This window comes from Asterias rubens, chromosome 7 (assembly GCF_902459465.1).
Source record: "Asterias rubens chromosome 7, eAstRub1.3, whole genome shotgun sequence".
Taxonomy (NCBI): domain Eukaryota; kingdom Metazoa; phylum Echinodermata; class Asteroidea; order Forcipulatida; family Asteriidae; genus Asterias; species Asterias rubens.
In genome coordinates, this window is record NC_047068.1 from 24,839 (window position 1) to 50,120 (window position 25,282).

The following is a 25,282-nucleotide window of genomic DNA, read 5'->3' on the forward strand; positions in this document are numbered from 1 at the left end:
TATACTTTGCTATTTCGATATTGGAGATTCACATAGGTTTTTACAGCCAATGTCTACTTTGCGAATTTGATATTGGACAGTGGGCATTCACAAAGGTTTGTACAGCAAATGTCTTATTTGCTTTCGCGATGTTGGACAGTCATGTATACTGTTGGACATAGAAAATAGTGAACAATCCTATGTGAATGTCTAATATAAAAATTAAAAAGTAGACATTCACTATTCAAACATACTTGAGTTTGCAATGTCCATTATCATTTTAACTTTACTATCATTCAGTGTTTGGAAGTTATTTAACAGAGACCGTAAAGTTGTGTGATAATTATCAGAACTTTATTGCAAAACTATGTATACTGTAATAATCTGACTTAAAAGGGACGGATAGGCTTAGTTATCACTCTTAAAATTAATGACAATGTGCAAACTTTAGATTAGAAGCCTACATCAGCTTTCGATCGTAGAAAGCATTTTGAGAATCATTTCACTTTGAAGTAATGTGGTAATGTAAAAAAAAAAAGAGTTTTTATGCCCCATAGATTTGAATCTGAGAAGCGTTATTGTCAGTAACGCCTCTCAGATTGTGGAGTCCGGATTTTCCGGATCTCAAAAACGCGTCCATCTTTTGAAATGAAATTGTCCTATGATTACGTCCATCTACTTTATATAGGATTCAAACAGTAACGGTTGAAACAAAACCAAGTATGTTTATATTTTGCTTTTGATGGGACAATGATATGATTTTTTTTCCAGCTTGGACTCGTAACAATCTGAGGATTTGGTGACTTTGATTCGAAAGGATAGTGTCTCATCTTGGGGTACACCATGGTTGGAGGATCACGGGGCAGTTTGCTACGAGTTGCGGTAGCGGCTACACTGCTGAGTCTAGCTTGGGCGTGGCAAGGTAAAATTTACAGCAATGTCACACACACAGAGGGAAATAAGGTTGGGCTGAGTCAATGGCTTTGGACACTATTGGTAATTACTCAAAATAATCATTACGGGCAATGGGGAGATGTTGATAGTATAAAACATTGTGAGAAACGGCTCCTTCTGAAGTAACATAGTTTTTGAGAAAGAAGTTCATTTCTCACTCAAATAATAAAAGACTTATAGCTAAATTTTGTGAAACAATTGCATTTTCAATGAAAGTATGTTAGCATCGAAAATTACACAAACACTGGAAAGGTGTACAACTAGTTTTGCAAAAAATGTTCCTGCTTACTATGGTAGCACACAACTGAACTTCAGAATGAGCACTAGTCATTACCATGAAAATATATACAAGCATTGAAAATTACACGAACACTGAAATAAGGTGACTGTTTAGCTGGTTTCATGACGCGAAATTAGGGTGATTGTTTAGATAACCTTTTGTGTTCTCAGTGATAAGAAAATATGCTTAGGGTATACATCAAAATGTACCCGGCCCATTAGATCAACATAACCGTTTAAGAGATTCAGAGGTTGTGTGTTTTACTCGAGGGTTTACACGATTTTCAAGGATCTAAAGTGCCATAAATTTGGGAGAACTTAAAATCAAATTGACCTTATAGCTACTTTAAAGGAGATGATTTTTTGCATTAAGCCTACTATGACCAACTTATAAACCACAAGGAAAAACTGACTGGTTAAATTGCAAAAGATTTTGGGGGAAAAACAAATAATGTTTACTAGAGTGGAGTTTGAATAATTGTGGCATTGTTTTGTCGACTAAATTATTAAAGGCAGTGGAAACTATTGGTAATTACTCAAAATAATTATTAGCACAAAACCTTTTTTGGTGACGAGTAATGGGGAGAGGTTGATGGTATAAAACATTGTGAGAAACGGCTCCCTCTGAAGTGCCATAGTTTTCGAGAAAGAAGTAAATTTCCACGAATTTGATTTCGAGACCTCAAGTTTAGAACTTGAGGTCTCGAAATCAACCATCTAAACGCACACAACTTCGTGTGATATAAGGGTGTTTTTTCTTTCATTCTTATCTCGCAAGTTCGACGACCGATTGAGCTCAAATTTTCACAGGTTTGTTATTTTATGCATATGTTGAGATACATCAACTGTTAAGGCTAGTCTTTGACAATTACCAATAGTGTCCACTGCATTTAAGGCAGAAGGGTGAGAGCAACGGTTCTGAGCGGGGGACCCCACCTCGACTGTCTATCACCCACCACTCTTCCCAGAACGGAAACCGAGTACAAACACAAAAGGGAAAACAGAAGTACTCCATAAAAAGAATTCTAAAAACTGGGTGCTCACAACGAAACTTGTGTTTTCAAATTAAATGGGAAGGATGCATTTTTGAGAATAATATGTGGTTTCAGCTGTGGCAAATGAAAAAGTCAGGCAGAGATTTGTGTGTGACAGTCTTAACGCGTTCTTGAAGGCAGTCGACACTGTTGGTAATTACTCAAAATAATTATTAGCATAAATCCTTACTTGGTGACGAGTAATGGGGAGAGGTTGATAGTATCAAACAATGTGAGTAACGGCTCCCTCTGAAGTAATGTGGTTTACGAAAAAGAAGTAAATTTCCACGAATTTGATTTTGAGATCTCAGATTTAGAATTTGATGTCTCGAAATCAACCATGTAAACGCACACAATTTCGTGTGACAAGGGTGTTTTTTCTTTCATTATTATCTCGCAAATTCAACAACCGATTGAGCTCAATTGTTCATAGGTTTGTTATTTTATGTTTACGTTGGGTTACACCAAGTGAGAAGACTGGTCTTTGACGATTACCAATAGTGTCCAGTGTCTTTAAATACCTGGGCCAAATTTTAATAAAGTCTACAAGCATAACAACTTGCTAACAACAACATACTTTATAATGATTTGTGTTTATTCGTAGTTATTGTACGCTCTATAAATATTATTTTTAATTTTTTATTAATTATACTCTTGCTCATCAAAAAGGCTTACCAGCCATGATACCGTACATTTACCATTGCTGTGACCGATACCCCACTCGTTTCATGCTTAGCAGAGGAATTTTTCAAGCAGATTTTTCTGTTAAAAGAGCTTCGATGAAGTTGGGCTGTTATTGGTGTATTCCCCAGTAGGTATTACCATTGCCAGAGTGAGGCTATGGAATCAGCAGGTCTCCGCTCTACAACTAATATTAGCGATTGGTGCAAAGGTCAGCCCAAAAAGATAACCGCCCTTTTGTTTTCTGAAGGCGTTTCGGGTTGAAAAGTTTGATATTGCTCAAAGGGAACGTCACCTTTGGTAAATACTCCAAATATTATAACAACTTACCTGTTAAAGACCACTGGAAAGCTGTTGATATTATAGAAATTATATATTTTGAAGTAGTTTTGGAAGAAAGGTAGATTTCCACTCAAAACAATTAAATCTGAGAAAGGCTTGAGGCATGAAGCCTTTCTCAGGCATCTGAAACACGCAATGTTTCTTCTTTCATTATTTTGTTTGCAGCCTTGATGACCAATGGAGCCCAAAATTTGTTTTGTATGCATATGTTATGGGTAACAAAGTGAGGTTACTGGTCTGTGGCGCCAACCAACTTTAGGTGTCCAGGGGTCGATTTCACAAAGTGTTAGGTTTAGAACTAGTCCTAGGAGATATACAAATTGCATGGATAGTCCTAAGTTAGGACGAGTAACTGATCCTATCTCGAGATAAGACTAGTCCTAACTCTTTGTGAAATCCACCCTAGTGCCTTTAAAGGCACTGGACACTTTTGGTAATTGTCGAAGACCAGTCTTCTTACTTGGTGTATCTCAACATATGCACAAAATAACAAGCCTGCCAAATTGTGAGCTTAATGTGTCGTCGAAGTTGCGATAGAATAATGGGAGAATAAACACCCTTGTCGCACAAATTGTGTGCTTTCAGATGCTTATTTCGAGACCTCATGTTCCAAATTTGAGGTCTCGAAATCAAATTCGTGGAAAATTACTTCTTTCTCGAAAAGTACTCCACATCAGAGGGAGCCGTTTCTCACAATGTTTTATATTACCAACTCTCCCCATTACTCATTACCAAGTAAGGTTTTCTGCTAATATTTTTTTTTATTTATTACCAATAGTGTCCACTGCCTTTAAGAGAGATATACGCGGTATCGGGCCGCGGTGCAACGGGTGTGTTTCGTTTCTGTGTAGGATAGCACAGGGGTAGTGCCGGGTCAAGTACAATTGAAGTTTCTAGGCTAGTTTGTTCAAGGCTAAGTTTTGATGGAGGTTCAAAACAAACGAATAATTAAAACTACTTACACTATTGGTAACTACTAAAAAATAATTATTAACCTTACTTGGTTACGAGGAATTGGGAGCTTTTGATAGTATAAAACATTGTGAGAAACGGCTCCCTCTGAAGTTACGTAGTTTTCGAGAAAGAAGTAATTTTCCATGAATTTGATTTCGAGACCTCAGATTTAGAATTTGAGGTCTCGAAATCAAGCATCTGAAAGCACTTAACTTCGTGTGACAAGGGTGTTTTTTCCATCATTATCTCGCAACTTCGACGACCAACTGAGCTCAATTGTTATTGTATGCATATGTTGACACCAAGTGAGTAGACTGGTCTGGTTACCGTTTGGTTTTTCGTCAATGCAATGCTTATTTTGTAGTCGACATTCTAAAGAAAGATACAATAAACGTTACGCTTGAAACTTTCAGCCGAGTGCAAGATGCAGTGTATAATCGCTGAGAAAAACAGCAATTATCTGCCATAATTTTTCAAACTGGTTATAGGGTATTTTAACTAGCACTCAGACACTTGCCAGTTTCAACTAGTTTCAAAACCGCATACACGTTTACTTTCCTAACAATAAACAAAATCGTGTTGTACTGTACATGTTTTTTCAAACGCTTAAAATCTAACGGTTTTCTTAAATTTGCTGTATTCTTCAGATTTCCCTTGCGGCGAACGCCCTGGTGCGGGTTTGTCAATACGCATCGTAGGGGGTAACGCTTCGAACGATGGTGACTGGCCGTGGATGTCCAAGACCTGGCGGAATGAACCTGGCACCGAAGGCAGCACCCCGCGTTGTGGAGCCTCGCTGATCCACCCAGAGTGGGTCTTAACCGCTGCGCATTGCATGTAAGAAACAACACCAGTATTGTTACTCTGATTCCACTGTCTTTTACGATGCTTTCCTGTATTTTACTTTGTTTGTCCATTTGCTGTATTTTAAAGAAATCTGTGGAGATTTTCTTATAAAACAATAGATCCCCACTTGTGTGCCGTCACACGCACAAATAGCGCCCCACTGAGGTTAAAGGAAGATTTATCAGATTTGCCGATAGTTGTGCGCGTTTGATATACGCATGAGTGTGCATGTTTCCATAAGCCATTTTAAGATGAAGGCCACAATATAGACCTCTATGATCATGCCACCATTGTTAGTCATGTTCACTGTATCCACTAACAGTGATGAACGCTGACATTCATTTTACAAAAAGACCAGAATAATTTTTCCTTCCAGTCTCGGTTTGAGAGAAAAATCAAGATGGCCGAACCATGTCTATTGTCGATTCTGTTAAGGTTGCACATGCATTTCAAGTGAGCAACAAGTAGGGCATAATTATTTATTTATTTATTTATTTATTTATTTATTTATTTATTTATTTATTTATTTATTTATTCATTTATTTATTTATTTATTTATTTACTTATTTATTTATTTATTTATTTATTTATTTCCATTATGAACTGCTTCCTTATTGATCCTATGGTAGTTGCCTAGGAACATTTACTTGATGTTCAAGCGTTCATAATATATTTGTAGTAATCTTTGTTGGTTGTTTGAATTTTCGGTTTTTGTACTAACAGCGAGGAAGAAATCGAGAAAGGAAGAACCAATCTGCCTGGTGCGTGTATTACCTAATTGAGTTTGTATATCTTATAAAACAGACAGAGGTAACCTCAGTGTGCCCAGGATATAATATGGTGTACTTTCTCCAAAAGTTTCTCAAATAAAAACTAAAATAGCACCACCCTTTTTTTCCACTTCTTATAGAAACGTCTTAAACGAACCCGAGCTCCACTTCTTCGTCTTCGGGACCAACACGACCGAAGTGGACAAGTTTCCCAACCACGTGCAGATTAGGGGTGTCTCAGAGGTATACATGCATCCAAACTGGACCACGTGGCGAACCGATACCACAGATTGGGACATCGTTGTAATGAAGCTCAAGGAACCAGTGCAGTTAAATGAATATATCCAGACGGTGTGTTTACCCAGGGGGGTAGACGACTCGCTGTTCCCACCGGGTACTGATGCTACGATCACGGGCTGGGGGACAACAGAAGAAGGGGGTAAGCAAAAATCAGTCGCGGTTTTGGTTATTGCATCATATGTTTGAAATTACAGTATAGGTGCACTTGTTAAATTCATTTAACTCCCGAAGTAATACATGCTACAAAGTCGAAACTATCGGGTTGTTAGATATTGGCAAGTTTTTGTTAATTGTGAAATGACATCATCATATGATTTTTTATGATTTTTGAAATTATGCACCTATAAAGTTATAAATTGCGAGTTGAACTTAGTATAACTTAAATAAAAAAAATTAAATACCAAATTCAGTTGAATATTTCGAAAATGTTATTAATGAAACAGCTATGCATTTGTGCACAAATGCAATCATGTCAAATTTTGTTTAGCTACATTCCTTGTGATGGATACCCATGTTTGTCAGTATGGACCATTTCAAAAAGAAAATTTTCACAGGAATGTGAGGGTTTTTTCCGTAGTGTTAAAAGGGTTTTATACACATACAATTAATGGGTTAGAATTCGATACCTAACTTGAATTATTGGCAAAGAATGGCGTCGCGATCCAGTCATTTATTTTTTTAATTAATGGTAGGAGCCAGATTTCCAGTTAATTTGATTGAAGTCAACATTAGCATCATTTCTGCGACCGACGGTGTGACATCAGGGCCCGATTTCATGGCTCTGTATACCGCCGAATTCCGCGCTTACGATCAAGATTCCCCACTTACATGCAAGCGCCGAATTTCTGCGCTAGCCTTGTAAGCGTAGAATGCCTAGTAACGTTGAGTACGCACGCGCAAAAGCCGAAATTCGCCGGTAACCCGTGCAATACGCTTGCCGTAAGCACATTATTCCCGACAATAAGCGCCGATTCTGTGCTTACGGAAAGCATAGTCATGAAATTGGGCGCTGATGTCAAGTTTCTTTGAAAATTGACCACGTAACAGAAAATGAGTACCACATGCAGTCCAAGGGGGATTCGAACCAACAGCTACTCCATAGACGCCAAGTTGAACTTATTACATATTGATGATATCTCCAACAGGTGCCCAGAATCCGGACCTGTATGAGGTTACCGTTCCTATCGTCAGTCAGGAATCCTGTCAGAAATCTTATGAAGATGAGGACATCACGGAGAGAATGATCTGTGCTGGAATCCCAGAGGGCGGTAAAGATTCATGTCAGGTAAGTTTGTTTTCATTAAAGGCACTGGACACCTTATTAATTAATGTATTCTCACTTGGTGTATCCCAACATACATAAAATAACAAACCTGTGAAAACTTGGGCTCAATTGGTCATATAAGTTGCAAGAAAATAATGAAGGAAAAACACCCTTATTGCACAACTTTGAAGTTGTGTGATTATAAATAGCCCGGGAAAATTTGAATCGGAAAAGTGTTATTGCCGGTAATGTTTTTTTTTCTTCAGATTGAGTAATCCCGTTAGGGAAAAATCTTGTTTAAAAGATGAAACTTAAAATAATAAGCGCACACAATAAGGCTGGCTCTAATACATCATGTTCAATGATGTGTTGCAGGATGATGGAATAATCTAAAGGGTAACCAATAGCCGCAACCAGCTTGACCTCGGGGACAGAGGTATACATAATCCATAGGATCTTTATAGAGGTCAAGCTTTATGCTGCATCAACTAGTTACCTTTTAGGCATCCACCCTTGACGATTTCCAACTTCACAATGTAAATTTGAAAAAAAAAAAAGTATGCAATCCGGGTGTCTCATTCAGTATTATGCAGGATTAAGAGACATACCAACACATCAATCGAATCTCAAAGTGTGAAATTTGTATTGTACAATTATGCAGGGAGACAGTGGTGGCCCAATGGTATCGGTGCACCCCGACACGGGAAACTGGTTCCAGACCGGCATTGTGAGCTGGGGTTACGGGTGTGCAAGAGCCGATTACCCCGGTGTGTATGCCCGAGTGTCGGCCTTCGAGGACTGGCTGACGCCCGTATTTGCCGGCGGAGAGCCCACAAGTAAGTTATAACCAGGTACCATGTTTTGCAAGTGTTTGTGCTTTCCGAAGCAGGGCCCAGACCAGGGCTCAATCTCATAGAGCTGCTTATAGCACAAACAAATTGCTTAGCATGAAATGTTTTCCTTTCTAAAAACAGGATTACCAACCAAATTTTCACGTGATTTTCAGGGTTTGCAAACAACATCTGAATACCAGTAACTAGCAATATGCATAAATTAAAAATTTGCTCAGTAATCCTGTTTTTAACAAGGAAGAAATTTCATGGCAAGCAAACTTTTGTACTTAGCAGTTCTATGAAATTGGGCCCAGGTGACAAAAGGTGGTGATTAAGCGCAGACGTCCATGTAAAATATCGCTCAGTGAAATGGGTGCCCTTTTTATGGGTCAAGTTGTTAAACTACCGTGTCTATAACCGAATATCAGCACCAACATTTGTAGTTAAAGATAAATGTTTTAAAATTGGTTTAATCTACTTCATGATAGCAGCATGTCTGTGGAGTCTTAGCCTGATGACGTCATCATGTGTCATGTGGTATTGCTTTAAAGATGCACTTTTCAAAGCTGAGAGTCTGCCAAACCAAAAGTTCGACTGAGCTGAAACTTGGCGTATGTGAGTCAATGACAATAACTTCTTGACCTCGAAATTACGTCATGATGACGCCATCATGTTGTTTTTGACAATGTTTGCAATTTTGATCGTTTATTATATATCTTGAAAAACAAAGCAAGGTTTTTCACACTAGGCTTTTACTCCCGGAAACCGTACAACTAGACTTAAAAGCAAACTTTAAATTTCTAGTTGTTTTTGTTTTGTTCTCTGTAAAGGGTATGGATACGGTAACAGTACATGTCTTCAGGATGAGTACACGTGCAAGGGTCTCTTGTGCGTCTCACACGCATCACGATGTGACCGAAGTCCGGATTGTTATTACCGACACGACGAAAAGGAATGCGGTAAGTCCAATATACTTAACACTCGGGGAGATTTTTTTTTTTTTAAGTTTGTTTTCTAACCTCAGCCGGAAAGACGCTTGGTGGCGCACTTTGTAATGAGTGATCTTCGTATTCATTTAATTTCCAAAGATCCCTGAAGCTGATCAAGTGTAAAACAGATCTGCTACTCCTTCACTTATTGAAATGTTTTAATTTCTTCGTGTATTCTTTGCTTTGTAATGTTTTTGGCTTCACTTGCCCTTTTGTTTGAGTCTTTTTTAATTGCACGTTTTGTATCGGTTTTTTTAATGGTTTGTAATTTTATTGTGTGCGTACAGTAGCACTTTTAACATAATGAAACTGAATTTGTTTTTGCCTACAGGATGCTTTGGTTTGAATGTTTTTACAATAAACATGATTTAATATAGGGTTTTTTCAGTAGATTCCAGTGAAAGTACAGCCAATTTAGATTTGCAAGCTTTCGAATTAAAGCGATTTTGCCAAACCAGTTGTTCCCGTGTTACAAATTAAGAGTTCATGCATTCAATTTCGTTTTGTGTCATTCGAATGTTTTTAGCAATTTGCCGAAATTGACCGCGAAAACCCATATTTGGTTTATTATATGATATGTCTTTGAAGTTGTCTCTTTTTATAACTCTTTATTTATAACTCTTTAATTCCATATATATTTGGTTTGCGGTAACACCATGTGTGTATCTACTTGCCAGGTAGAGTTGTTCTTAGGGAACTGTCTTGGAGTAGATAATCGGAGGGTCGGGAGACTTCTCAGTTCTGAAAAAGAACTGTCCTGTTTATTAACTATTACCAGGGCGGATGGTATAGAAATTAGACTGGACTACTACTTTAGCTTATAGGATCGTAATTAACTGTACTGCCGCGGATATATTGATACCTCACCATGCAATGCCTCAAATCCTATATCTTTAATTCCAGGAACTTATGCAAAGTATTTTGATCCCATACACTCGATGAAGCTGGTGTCATTCCAATCTACATTCACGGTCGACAGTGTTGAGGAGTGCGCCGAACACTGTCTCACCAGGGAGGACTTCAACTGTTTCGCCTTTGACGCAGAACAAGATGAGGAGAAATGGTCGTGTAGTCTTGCTGACGAGACGTTCCAGACCGATGCTACCGACACCCCAACCGAAGATCCTATCCATTACGAGGTCCTCAAACCGGCTGAATGTAAATATAGCATTTAGCTCATTCTCACTTCAGTGTAGGGATATTACCTTAAAGGATTTGGGTACATTTTGTAACACAAAACACAATGTACACAGATTTACATTAAAATCACGCCGTTTGAAGATAATGAAAGTAAAAAGCGTACCTGAAATATGAGTTGCTGAGGTGCTGTAGTTTTTGAGAAATTATTAAAAAAAAAATTCATGAAAATACGTTTTACATGCTAAATTAATTTTCGTCTCATGATCACTGAGGCGAAAATTATTATCGTGACATTGTTTTACTCATTTCTCAAAAACTACAGCACCTCAGCAAGTAATATTTTCATGGAAGCCTGCTACTATCATTATCTTCAAACTGTGTGAGTTTAATGTAAATCTGTGGACATTGTGTTTGTTTGTCTTACAAAAAGTACATAGACCCTTTAATGTTTCTGAAACAGTGTGTTATATCAAATTCTTATATTTTCAGTTACCACTTTACCTTTATGTCATAAATCATGGGTTTTTTTATGTAATGATCTTGAATGTAGGCCCATGATCTTCTTGTTTCCCTTTGACTTGATTATTTTTGGCCGCTTATTCTGTCACTAATCTGTTCGTTAAGGGAAGGTACACGTTTGGTAATTACTCAAAACAAATATTAACTTAAAAACTGACTCGGTAACTAGCATTGGACAGATGTTGAAAGTTTACAACATTGTGGCAAACGACTCCCTCTGAAGTAACGTAGTTTTAGAAAAAAAGATAATTTCTCACTAAAGTATTTAAAGATTTCTAGCTAGAAGTCTTTTATTCCTATCTGAAAGCACACAAAAACGTCCAACTAGGGTGTTTTTTCTTTCATCATTTTCTCCAAACTCCGATGACCAATTGAGCTCAAATTTTCACAGGTTTGTTATTTTATGCATATGTTGAGATACACCAAGTGAGAACACTGGTTTTTGACAATTACCAATAGTGTACCTTCCCTTTAAGTGTGAGTTGTACTACTCCAAACTAAATTATGTGTTATGTGTCAGTTGTAGCACACAATCTACAAATGGGTTTATACATGATACAGTACACAATATACTACAGATACAGTACACAACCTACAACTTGGTGTATGATACAGTACACAATATGATTGCATTGCCCTATAGAACATTATTCGAAGTGAATTTGAATTTACAATCACACGAGGAAAAGCTGAGTGAAATGGAAAAGCTAGAGATTTAGTAGTTGTAAAACAAACAAAAAATCCGTAAAATTTACGGCACTTTACCTGGCAGCTAGGGTGCCAGGTAAAGTGCCGTAAATTTCACGGTGGAAGTTTTGTAAAATTGTGCCTTGAAGGGGTATAGTTGGCAAAACTTCCACCGTGAAATTTGCGGCCCTTAACCTGGCACCTTAGCTGCTAGGCAAACCACCGTAAATTTTACGGATTTGTTTTACAGTGCGCCAACCCGCAGCTTAGATCATTGTCATTTGAGTTCCTGTTTCATGTTTTGTACAGACTTTGTGAAGGAGGCGACATTCGACCAGCAGCACAACTTCCTGGTGACACCACGCTGGATGCTGCAATCGCAGAGCGAGAGCAGCTGGTACATCTGGAACATCGAGCCGGCCTCCACCAGCGGCTTTAACGCCATCGAGCTCAACTTTGCCGGTATCCATCACGACCCCGACGAGTCTGTTGAGTGCTCGATGGCCGGCCACATGAACATGGTGATCATCAGGTCCGGGGTAGGGATCTCGAGTCCTGTGGTGGCTGCCTACTGCTTGAATGAGCTTCCCCCGATGGTCAGGGTACCGTCAGTCATGGCAAGGGTTGAGTTCTACACCACTAACTCGACTATGTACGGATTCGTTGCTGAATACACTACAGGTAAGATCATAATTGCCAGCTCGAAAATTGAAGTACAACAAAAACTATCTTTAGCAAACTGCTTACCCCCAAAATTGTTGATAATGGCATCAATGCCAAACATATTAAACCATAACAGAGTCTTTCTCGAAGGTCAATAATGACAACACAACACATTCACATTAACGGAAATAGAATTGTAGAGTATACTACACTTTGATTGTGGTGTGAAGGGCAACACGATACATTTGGTTCTCTAACCACACGGTGTTATTTGCATCCACAAGCTCTAACAACCTTTCGGAATGAACTATATGTATTAATGTTGACACTACATGTTGTTCGAATTATAACACCATCTCATCAAACAAAGACTGCTACCGTTACTCCTTGTATCCAAGAATTATACCAATCTGGAACTCACTCCCGCCGCAAGTTAAATCAGCCCCTGACGCTAATAATGTTAAGTCCCTCCTTGTTAGTATAAAATTTGAGTAGGAGCATGCATGCATGAGGGTCTGCACGGTTATAGCCCAGTGACGGCGGTTTGTGCAGTAAAGACAATACAAGACAAGACAAGACAAGACAAGACAAGACAAGATATATTAACTGTCATGTTTAGGCCTAGCGCTAGTACGTGATGGATTGACAACCCCTACCAACGTGTTCAGAGCAAGCTATGATATACCTTTATCACACTGTCACCATCTTGGTCATGTTCCTTGTTTCCAATAACAGTAATGAATGCTAACATTCATTGCGTATGGCACTAGACTATTATTTCGCCCAGCCTCAGTTTGGTTACAATGAGTTGGAATGGAGTAAAATCAAGATGACCACATCGTGATAAAGGTCTATCGGGCTACTCGGTAGTAACATATTTTCCCAATATTAATTTTGGTTTTTACCCATACACCCATGTGTGTAAAAATATCACAGTCATTTTCCTCGGGTGGGATTCGAACCACGACCCTTGCAATTCTAGAGCAGTGTCTTACCAACTAGACCACCGAGATTGCCCGGTAGCTATAGGCAGTTCGAATTCTATGTTTTGGCAACGGGTATACCGCATTGATATAAATTCATAATAGATATTAAATTTACACCGGGGATAAAGAATATTAATTTTGGTTAGTACCCATTTCTCACCCGAGTAACATGCCTGTGATATTTTTTCACAGGACTCGGGAAAGTACATAGTACACAGTGCTAACACACATCGGTGTATGGGTAAAAACAAAATTAATATTCTTTAAATCCGATGCAAATTTAACATCTGCTATAAATTTATTTTCATGTTCCCTACTTTCTACAGTTTGGTTCTGCGAGCAAACCCAAACCAGTTCCCAGGGCACCGTCTCCTCACCATCTTATCCTTCAAGCTACAAGGCAAACACTTACTGCACGACCCTAATACAAGCTCCTGAGGGGATCCCTGTCTACCTCAACGTTACTTCAATACTCCTGGAAGTGAGTCCCGAGGGCTCATGCTACGATAGCTTGTCAATCTACGATGGTCCGGACAGCAGTGCCCCTCGTCTCGTCAAATTCTGCACGGCCCAACCCGACACGTATTTCTACGATGTGACATCGGCATCAAACACTTTATTCATTGAGTTCCAATCTGATTACGTTGTACAGAGTACCGGATTTAGGGCAAACTACAAGTTTGTTACAGGTAAATAAACAAATAAAAAGATGATTGAAAATGTCCAGGGTCGCTGGCTCCAACTCTAGCATCATGTGTGTTTTCCCCAGCAGTAAGGTAATGAATATAAAGTAGTCACATTTCAGTTAGAGGGAGACACCAATAGTATTATAACACTAATGACAATGCAAACTCTTGCCAGCAGCTTTCGATAGTTTAAAGTAATTTCACTTCGAACTAATGTGGTTATGTACAAAAGATATCTGCTTTTTGCCCTTCAAATTTGAATCTTAGAAGCTGTACTGTCATAAACTCTTTTGAGACATTGTATTCTTTTGAGACTTTATACACATTGTATCGCTGTTCGTTTACCTGACATCAGTCTTTTATTATTGTACACATTGTTATTTGTTTTCTACTGTATGCTTTATTGTTATTGTCGACAAGAGAAATAATTGTCCATTGATTGATTGATTGATTGACTCATTGATTGATTGATTGATTAAGCGGTCGATTCATTCACTGATTAATTGATTGATTCATTGACTGATTGATCGTTTAGGCCTACATCTACTCTCTAAATGTAAAAGAGTGAAAAACACCACTCTTTACATTTCGAGTTGTCTCTCCATATTGCTCTTTAAAAAGAGTGGTTTTATTTCACTCTTTTAGAAGGGTTTTACTCCGGGACAGAGTGAAAAATCACTCAAAAAAATGCAAACTTCAATCTAAAAGAATGGAAGACCACCCGAAAAAAGAGTTGTCCCTCATATGGCACTTCAAAGAGTGCCTTTTCGCTCTTTTGCATTTAGAGAGTACATTTTTGTAAAGGATTAAACAAATCGAACTGTTCAAGAAACCCAAAGTATACTTTCCCCTTAACAGTTCTACCAGAAAATCAAGGTACCAATCACAATCTTGTTGTCTTGTTTCATTGACAGGTCCCACTGAGGTAGAAATGCTGAATGGTAGCCTGACTAACTTCAAATACGGCATGACAGTATTGGGTATCTTCTTCGCCTGCTTGACCGGTGTGTTAATAGTCGCCATTCTAAACATCGTAGCCAGGGAGAATGCTGAGATCGCCTTGATTAAAAAACTTAAACATAAACAGTCACTCGGTAAGCTTGCATTTTACTAATTTAACTGCAAAGATATATCTGCATTTTCCTTTTCAAAAATGTGTGTGTTGCTAAACTTAAAGGGACACGTTGCCTTGGATCGGGCGAGTTGGTCCATGAAAAGCGTTTGAAAATTGTTTGTTAAAAATTCATTGGTTGGAAAGATGTATTAAAAGTAGGATATAATGATCCACACAATAATGCTTCGAATTTGCGTGGTTTCCCTTATGTGAAATAACATTTTCGAAGCATATTTGTGTGGCTCATTATATTCTACTTTTTAAACACGTTTTTTATAACAAACGGTTTCAAACGATTTTCATAGACCAACTCGTCCAATCCAAGGCAACGTATCCTTTCAATTTCATCTTTTTGTAGACTAATAATGTTTCTTCTCTGCTTACGTTCCCTTAACACGGGATCTGGACCAACTTATTTCAGCTGCTGTTCAACATATTGTGTTAGCAATCGCTTTTGCTTAGCAGAAATTAGCTGGATACCAGGGCCAAGTTTCATAAAGCCTGCAAGCACAAGACCTGCCTAGCACAGGAAAATCTTGCTTTAATAGCAAAAAAAGGTTATACAGCCAACATTCCATAAAGTTTACACTGTTGCGACTGGTGCCCCACTCATTTTGTGCTTAACCGATAAAGTTGTCAAGCAGTATTTTCTGCTAAACAGCTTTATGAAATTGGGCCCTGTTACCTATGGTACATGTGGGTGACATGTTTTGGCTGGTACGGACCCGGAGTGTCACCCCCACAGGTTCTGCATAAAATGTCAGTTTTTGAATCGTCTTTCCAAAAAGTGTTTCCAAAGTTTACAAACATTATCTTAAATTCACTTTGTTTGTGTTTGTTTTGTGTTCGTAGCCAACTCAGTCGTCCACGTGGTCGTACCCAAAGTGGTCGATGACACATTAGACTACGACAAGCCGTCGACGAGTCGCGGGGACAGCGGAAGCGGAAGTTCACACGCCGCCTACGACCTGGAGGATGTAACCGAGTCCCCCAAGGGAAAAACCAACGAGGCTTTCGACTCTAAGGGAGAATAAAGTAAATACCACAAGTTACATAGCATCACGTAGACAATAATCCGACGTCCCATGCAGGAGCGTGGTTGCGTTTGGTTTCTTTGCCGCACAACATTCGTTGTCCACTGATGCAATGTTTTACAATATGACTTCGGATCCTCTTAAAGTTTGGATCCACTCGCTGGTTGCCAACATTATTACATGACTTTTTCAATGACGTCACTGTGGCTTGTCTTCTCAATTCAGCTAGTGATATAGGACGGAACACTTACAACAGCTTTCACAACAGTTCGTCACTAACACCATGAACGTTTGAAACATGGCTTCGGATCCTCTTACTGGTTGCCAACATATCACATGACTTTATCAATGGCGTCGCTTTGGCTTGCCTTCTAGTAGCTCTGTACAGCTAGTGCTACATGATGCGATACTTCCAAACATTTCCACAACAGTTCGTCACTAATATCGGATCTTTCTTCAACAGTTGTCCTTAAATGGCAACCAAGCAGTTTTACATGGCACTCAGCACAAACAACAGTTTCATTGTGAAAGGGGATAAAACCCAAAGCAAATCGAAAACTGCTTGGTGAACAATTCACCGTGAGCTTCCGGCCAGATGAGAGAGGCATGTTCTGGCTTACAACAAAATATTTAAACCTGAGTGAAAGACACGTGACCTCGGGCTTGTGATATTAGACATGTTGGATTGGTGGAGTGGCCATGACGTAGGATGTTAGAAGGTGTGACGTATATGGAGACACCACGTGGTTGTTGTGTACATAAAGCAAGTTATATTCAACTACCACTGTTGGCAAATTAAAAAGAACCCCAATGTTTACGTTTAGATGATTTGACTTATAGAAATAACAATTTATTTCATGAATGGAGAAGTATGTTTCAAATGTGGTTAACCTGTGATTTTCCTATTAATTACAATAATATTCTTTGTTTCTAATAACTATTATTTTTGCCAAACATTGACGTCAGAATCTCACATTATGTATATATTTTCTTATGAAGTTTCAGAGTTATAATATTTTACAAAAAATCTATTTCATTCTAAAGAAGTATTACAATCATTTGTTAGATTGGGGATTTAAACAAAATCAATCAACAGACTAAAGGCTACTGTTCAAACAGTGTAACATTTATATCAATGGTTCTGGAAGGAACTGATGTTGTGTTTACTCGACGTTTCATTTAGTGTACACATCGTCTTCAGAACCAACACATTTCGTTTGCAATTGCAATTGCGAAAAAATTCCCATCGTCCAGAATTTTAGATGTTATTGTTATTATTTGGGTTTTTTTTTTTGGGGGGGGGGTGAGGGGGGCTGTTTGGTTTTTCTAGTATCAAAATATCACAAAAGTATTTAAAGGGACGTCAATTCCGTTGAAACTGGAGAAATCACTTTCATAAAACGACGGGAAACTATTTCATTCTATTAAGAGTTCAAGTTGTGTGGCGTGTTATTAATTCGGCCAGGTCATTATTTGAATCCTATCTGTTTGTTCTGATCAGTTGTACACATGCCCAGCGTGTATGATAACACGTCCGAAGTCCATGTATTATGTATAAGCAAGCTTATGTACATATTTGTATGTATTATTGACTATAAAAATGTAAGATTGGCTTGGTGTTGGCGTAAGTTTGAACGACATGCATCATGCATAACCATTTTGTCTGTTTTTTTGCTCTCTCTTCTGCTTCTATTTGATTTTTATTGACGTATAAAGGACATTTATTATTTAGAAACGAAAATGAAATTTGGCAAGTTATGCCTTACTTTAAAGGCAGTGGACACTATTGGTAATTACTCAAAATAACTTGGTAACGGGTAATAGGGAGCTGTTGATGGTATAAAACATTGTGAGAAACGGCTCCCTCTGAAGTAACGTAGTTTTCGAGATAGAAGTAATTTTCCACGAATTTGATTTCGAGACCTCAGAATTAGCATTTGGGGTCCCGAAATCAAGCATCTGAAAGCACACAACTTCGTGTGACAATAATTGTGTTTTTTCTTCAATTATTATCTCGCAACGTCGATGACCAATTGAGCTCAAATTTTCACAGGTTTGTTATTTTATGCATATTATGTGAGAAGACTGGTCTTGGACAATTACTAAAGGTGTCCAGTGTCGTTAGCCTATAAATAAAGGTACTATTCTGGCACAAATAATTTTTAGTATCAGTTTTTTTATATCTATAATACGAAGTGAATCGGGTATGAAGTGTTCGACCATCTTGCTTCATACGAAAGCAATCTCAGGGAGACCAACACAAAGCAAACGCCAATTAATGTAAACTATACTAAAGGAAAGGTACACGTTTGGTAGTTACTCAAAACAAATATTAACTTAAAAACTGACTCAGAAAGAGGTAATTTCTCACTAAAATAATAAAAGACTTCCAGCTAGAAGTCTTTTATTCTTATCTGAAAGCACACAAATTCGTCCAACAAGGGTGTTTTTTCTTTCATCATTTCCTCGCAACTTCGATGACCAATTGAGCCCAAATTTTCACAGGCTTGTTATTTTATGGTTATGATGGGATACACTAAGTGAGGACAATGGTCTTTGACAATTGCCAAACTTGTACCTTCCCTTTATAAAATACTTGTTCAATGATGCGGCTTAGAGCTTTTAAAATACACTGCAAAATCTGGAGTGTTTAATGTACACACCAAGGGTGAAGTCACATTAGGGACTTTTCGTTTTCAACGACGGATGGTTCTGCGACGGTAAAGATGACATTTGGCGTCATCTGCGCATGCGTCGGCTTTGAGGACGGTCGTCCCTCAATTTCTACGACAGTACTTGGGATGTATCTTCGTTGTGCTAAAAACGACAACGTTTAGCTGAACAACCGTCGCAGAACCATCCGTCGCCGAAAACGAAAAGTCCCTATTATCCATACCTAGAACAACCAAAAATCAAACTTTACACCACAGCGTGTTAAAACAGCATTCATTTCTGCTAAATATAACTACAATATTTTGTCATTTTAACACCCTATGATGTTAATGATTCTTTGTGTTATTTATGTGGCAACAACCATGGTGTAATTATTTCACAATCTCCGGGGTTTTTTAGGGTTTTTTTTTTCAGTGTGAATAATATCAGTGTTGTTATACCACCTTATTCCATTCCAATCATAGCCTTCAGGTTGTTTCGAAAAGGGCCATTGTAACCAAAACGAGGCTGGGGGTAAACTAATCTAGCACCTGTGTATGTGTTCAAAGGTGGTGGACACTGGGGCCAAAACAAAGGTGGCTGCAGAATGTGGTGAATTTAATTTGTGTTTTGTTTAACAATATTGAGTAACTAAAGCATTCGGAACGGCTGAATATACTACGAAAATTGATATGTTTCGGGGAAAAACAAGTATTTAGTAAATTGTGATGTTATAATCTTATAAAAAGATATTTCTGATAACGTTGCATCCTATCCCTTATCTTTGGTCATTTCTTTATTCATTTCTTGATATTCTAACTAAGGCTGAGTCATCACATGTTGTATATAAACTATGTTATCACTCATTTGTAAAGTGTTTATGCAAAACAGAAGCGCATAATTAATTGCTGTGGTATTTTGAAGGATAAAAAAAACCCACCGTGTCCAGCTTTTTCGCACAAACGAAACATCGTCGTTATATATTGCAACAAGTGTCGTTGCAATGCAACATCATGTCGTTGTCTTGAATATTATGTCGTTGTATCGAAGCAGTATTTCGTTGTAACAATACGAAGCAACACGATTGCGTTCCAATCAGTATCTTCATGTAAAGTATTTGAAACATAACTGAATAACAAAATAAACTCAAAAAAAAATGTGAATGACTGTTATTTGTAGACTCAATTATTTATATGTTTTTTTGTCTCGTAAAAGTCCATCCAATAATGTGCACGTTGGGCTATTAGTGGTAGGAGATTATGTCATCGCGAGATTCTGTGGTGCCCCCCCCCCCCATACGGTGTACAACAGAAAAAGTATGTGTTTTTAAAGACATGGACACTATTGGTAATTGTGAAAGACTAGTCGTCTCACTTGGTGTATCTCAACATATGCTGAGGTCGATTGGTCGTCGGAGTTGCGAGATAACTATAAAAGAAGAAGAACAAAAATCTTGTTACACGAAGTTGTGTGCTTTTAGATGCTTGATTTCGAGGCCCTCAAATTCTAAACTTGAGGTCTCAAAATCAAATTCGTGGAAAATTACTTCTTTCTAAAAAACTACGTCACTTCAAAGGGAGCCGTTTCTCACAATGTTTTATACCATCAACCTCTTTTTCGTTGCCAAGAAAGGTTTTATGCTGATATTTATTTTGAGTAATTACCAATAGTGTCCACTGCCTTTAAGTATGGGAACATTGGGTACCATCGGCCCAGGAGGAAAAGTGCGGCTTCTTGAAAATCCATTTGACAATTTTTATGTTACATTCAACAATCGAAATCGCTTGGGACCAATATCCCCACCCTAAATTTTGTTTTTTAAATTGAATGACTTCATAAAAACAATCTATAAACTAAAGAACAAAATAATGGCTAAGGTGAATCAATTCTTCTTTTTTGTATTTCTTTTTTTTTATCAACACGTCCCAAACATTACTTCGTCTTTTTTTCAATGGTTTTCTTTGCATCTTTTATTTGGTATAGCTTCAGGAATGAAACAGATGATATGGGGCAGCAGGCTATTTCTTGTTCGAACATTTCGTCGACATTGAATATCGAATGGCCCCATTGTGAGATTTTTTTTATCCACGATCAGTGTGACTAACTTCTGGTACACCGACTTCTTTGCTCCGTGAATCCATCATGGGCCAGAATAGACTATTTCTGTCCAGGCAGTTTGGGATGCAAATACATAGCTTTTTTTTAAGTGACCAAGCAATTCACTGTGTACCGATGTCCAAGGAAAATCTCACGTCGACCCCCCCCCCCCTCCCAGGGATTTTGTTCCACATTATGGGACGTCCCAAACATCACTAGCAGTTGTTTTTTTTTCAATGGTTTTCCTAGCGTCTTTTATTTTGTGTAGCCTCAGGAATGAAATAGATTATCTGGGCCCGCAGGGTATTTCTTGTTAGAACATTTTCGTTGACATTGATTATCGAATGGCCCCTTTGAGTGTTTGTTTTATACACACGACCAGTGTGACTAATTGGTCATGAATCTCAGCGTGAATCCATCATGAGCCAAAAAGACACTGCAAAACCGAATCTTAACTATATTTTTAAGCGACCAAGCGAATCAAAGTGTGCGGGTGTCTTTCGAAAATCTGGTGTGGTCCCCCCCTCCCCCAGGGATTTTGTCCCTTACATAAATGGGAAATTGTCAACTTGTGCACTAAGGTTAGTTCATTAGAGGGCGCTATAAGTTGTACACAGTTCGTCGAATGGAGGGGGCCACAATATCTTGCCACACATGCATTATATCTGTTAATTTCCGTACAAAACGCATTCTTTACCGAGCTGACCAGGAGAGCTAAATCGGAGACAGAATCTCCTGCCACACCGGGCATCTAGTTTTCTTCCTCGACTGGCTTTTGACAGCCGCGTGGTGGCGCTTGTTTCCAAGATGGCAGCGGCGCGAAAGTTTAAACCCTATTCTGCAACCACATTCTGTCCAGGATTGTACAAGAATGAGTGAGTAGACCCTAAATTATTCAACATGTAAAACATTCAATAACAATTATTGTTACTATTTCTAACGATTTTTTTGGAGGGGTGGTTCTCCAATGTGGTTATTATCGGGTAGAGTTTGTTGTCAAGGCAAAGTTGCCCTCGTGCTAGTAGTTCACCACCTCGGTTGAGTTGTATGCTGTAGTGCTACTGCTATTGTCGTGCAATAATTATTAGTTAGTAGACTGTGTGAAACGTTTCACTGTAACAAGACCTGAGTGTCATGGGGAGATATTCAAAGTGACTCAGGGCGGCTGTCTAGCGAGAAAACCATGATGCATGTTTCTTTTACTTTAGGGTTTGTTGACAAAATTGTCATATAGAAAATGTAGGCCCTACCACGGACTGTTCTTTGAGTAGGCCTAGGGCGCCCTCCCCGGAGGTGAAAAGCAGGTTGTTTACTTGGCCGTGAGCATTGAATTTGATGTGCGCAAATTTATGCTGGGTTGTCATCATTTTTGACAACATTACCTAAATGCATGAGTATTTTGCCCTGTGGTTGTTGTTGTTGACTCTCAACTTTGACTTAAAATATTTCACTCGTTTGTGCTAGTAAGTGAAATTATTGTCACGTTGATGAAATCTGGCCAGTTTACTCACTATGGGTGTGACCATTATCACAACTCAAAAATCCAACAGTTAATTTCAAACGGTTGACATTCGGTGAGTCAAGCCAATATACACCTACAATTTGGTGGTAATTTAAATATTCAACCACATTGTATGATTGTGTTTTTTAATTAGTCATAGTTTGTGTAATGCAAATCCTTAAAAGGAGAAGAAAACAAACTTGCCCACCAAAAGATCTTGGTGGCAATTTTAATGCTCAACTACATTGTGTGATTGTGTTTTAAATTAGTCATAATTCTTGTGTTTTTAAAAATCTGAAACGGAGAAAAGTAAATAAGCCCACCCAAACCTGGTGGCAATTGTAATAATCAACCACATTGTGTGTGACTGTGTTTTAAATTAGTCATAGTTTGTGTGGGAGACAATAAGCCCACCAAAATATTCTGGTGTCATAATTATTTTTGACCCACCACATTGTGTGATTATGTTTTAAATTAGTCATAGTTCTTGTAAATAAAAGCCCCTAAAGGAGAAAGTGAGCCCACACAAAATAATCTGGTAGCAATTTTAAAGACCAATCACATATTTTTTTTTTTTTTTTTTTTATTAGTCATAGTTTGTGTAATTATTTTTCTTTATCAGAGAAAAGAAAATAAGCCCGCCATAACAACCTGGTTGTTGATTAATGAACAGTCACATTGTGACTGCATTAAAAACGGTGAAACTGCTCTGAAACTCATGGGGAAACAACTATTAAAACCCAATGAAATGCAACACTATTCGTCAATGTATGAAAGGCTGGTATCCCAGGGTTTTATAAACAGACCATTCAATGTGAACACTTTAAAGGCAATTTGAATAGCAGGAATGTAAAAACCCTTTGGCGATCGTCAAGCTTTGGTGGGGTAAAGTTCAATAATAATTATTTCAATAGCTATACTTTTGCCCTGACTGCTGTGCACATTTCCACATGAAACTGATTGCCGCTTAAAGACATTGGACACTATTGGTAATTGTCAAAGACCAGTCTTTTCATTTTGGTGTATCTCAACATATGCATAAAATAACAAACCTCTGAAAATTTGAGCTCAAGTGGTCGTCGAAGTTGCGAGTTAATAATGAAAGAAAAAAACACCCTTGTCACACGAAGTTGTGTGCTTTCAGATGCTCGATTTCGAGACTTCAAAATAATTCTAAATCTGAGGTCTCGAAATCAAATTCGTGGAAAATTACTTCTTTCTCAAAAACTACAATATTTCAGACGAAGCCATTTCTCACATTGTGTTATACTATCAACAGCTCCCCATTATTCGTCACCAAGTAAGGTTTTATGCTAATAATTATTTTGAGAAATTACCAATAGTGCCCACTGCCTTAAAGTATCCCAAAGAATAAATTGATGATTGCGAGACAGTTCACTGTGGTCCAGAGGTGAGTTATAAGACTGCGGGACCGACTTGCAATTAGAAGGACAAGCGGTCAATTCACCAAACTCTTCCTAACTTAGGATTAATCTGTGGAATTAGGACGAGTTAAACTCCGTTTTCATAGACGTTAGAACGCATAAAACCCATCCTAAGTTTAGGACGAGTTAAACTCCGTTTTCATAGACGTTAGAACGCATAAAACCCATCCTAAGTTTAGGACGAGTTAAACTCCGTTTTCATAGACGTTAGAACGCCTAAAACCCATCCTAAGTTTAGGACGAGTTTAACTCGTCCTATCTTCGAGATAGGAATGATTTTAGAGTTTCGTGAAGTCTTCTGCAGTGGAAACCTATACCAAGCTAACCGCTGGTTTCACAATGATTAAGAATAAGTATTGTCATCTAGAATGCCGAACCACTCAAAACCATAAACGTTAAACCAATGTTGTATGAGAGAGATTGGCTGTTGCCATCTTAGTGTTTATATCCCCTTGTGTGAGTTTGTTGAGATGAGAGTTGGGCTGACGGGAAGAACAGACAAACAAACAGAAACACAGCTTGGAGTAAGCAACACCCGAACTCTGATAATTTAAGTTCAGTTTTCATGATTTACCCGTGGGAGGAAAGCACACAATTGACACTGGTACCATGTGGTGGGAACCCCAAAATAGAACATTCAATCGGTTTTATTGTTTCCCTTTCATCAGATATGTAAGGGATTTGAGCATAATAAACGAAGTGGAAAGGTGACTTGCAATCAGGTCAATGGTTTGTTATATTATTGTTCTATCTACTTTCTCTGCCCTTGAAAAAATCAAACTCATTTTAAATTTAGTTGTTGATATTCTGTGAAAAGAATCGATGCATAAACGTAGCTGCGTGACCGGTACATTTATGAGGTGGAAAGTCAGTCTTGACATTCTGCCAAGAGATATTGTACAGCGGCTGTAATGTTAAAGGCACTGAACACTGTTGGCAAATTCTCAAATTTGTTAGAAGATCAACATACGTGGTAATCAGCAATGAAGAGCTGTTTGTAGTATAAAACATTGTGAGAACAGAGTCCCTCTGAAGTAACGTAGTTTTTGAAAAAGAGTCAACTTCTCACTGAAAATAGGGATTTGTTTCACTCATATATACACCAATGTGTGTTAGCACTGTATACTCAGTGCTTTCCCAGTACAATTAAAGCCGTTTTAACAGAAGTTCATATTATTAAAATAGAATGAACTTCTAACTTTACAACTTCCCTTGTACTTTCCTCACTTTTCCTAACAATCATTGAACCTTGACGCTACACAAGTCACTGTGCCGCTTTAGCGCGTCCAAAGTACGTCACCTTGGTAATATACTGAAAACAGCAACAATTGTTGATACGATCAATTGTGTTGCTATTCAAACTGTACTTCCTACTATTATTTTTTTCCAGTAAAGAATTGTAACTGTGATGATTTCCCCAAGCAGTAGTAATTGCTTTAAAGGCAGTGGAAACTATTGGTAATTGCCTTCACAGTTGGTGTATCTCAACATATATGCATAAAATAACAAACCTGTGAAAATTTGAGCTTAATC

At 38.2% G+C, this 25,282-nt stretch overlaps 1 pseudogene; it reads left to right on the forward strand.

Annotated features, from left to right (window-relative positions):
• Nucleotides 1-822: 822 nt before the first annotated feature.
• Nucleotides 823-16,316, forward strand: LOC117293122 (annotated as a pseudogene).
• Nucleotides 16,317-25,282: the final 8,966 nt, after the last annotated feature.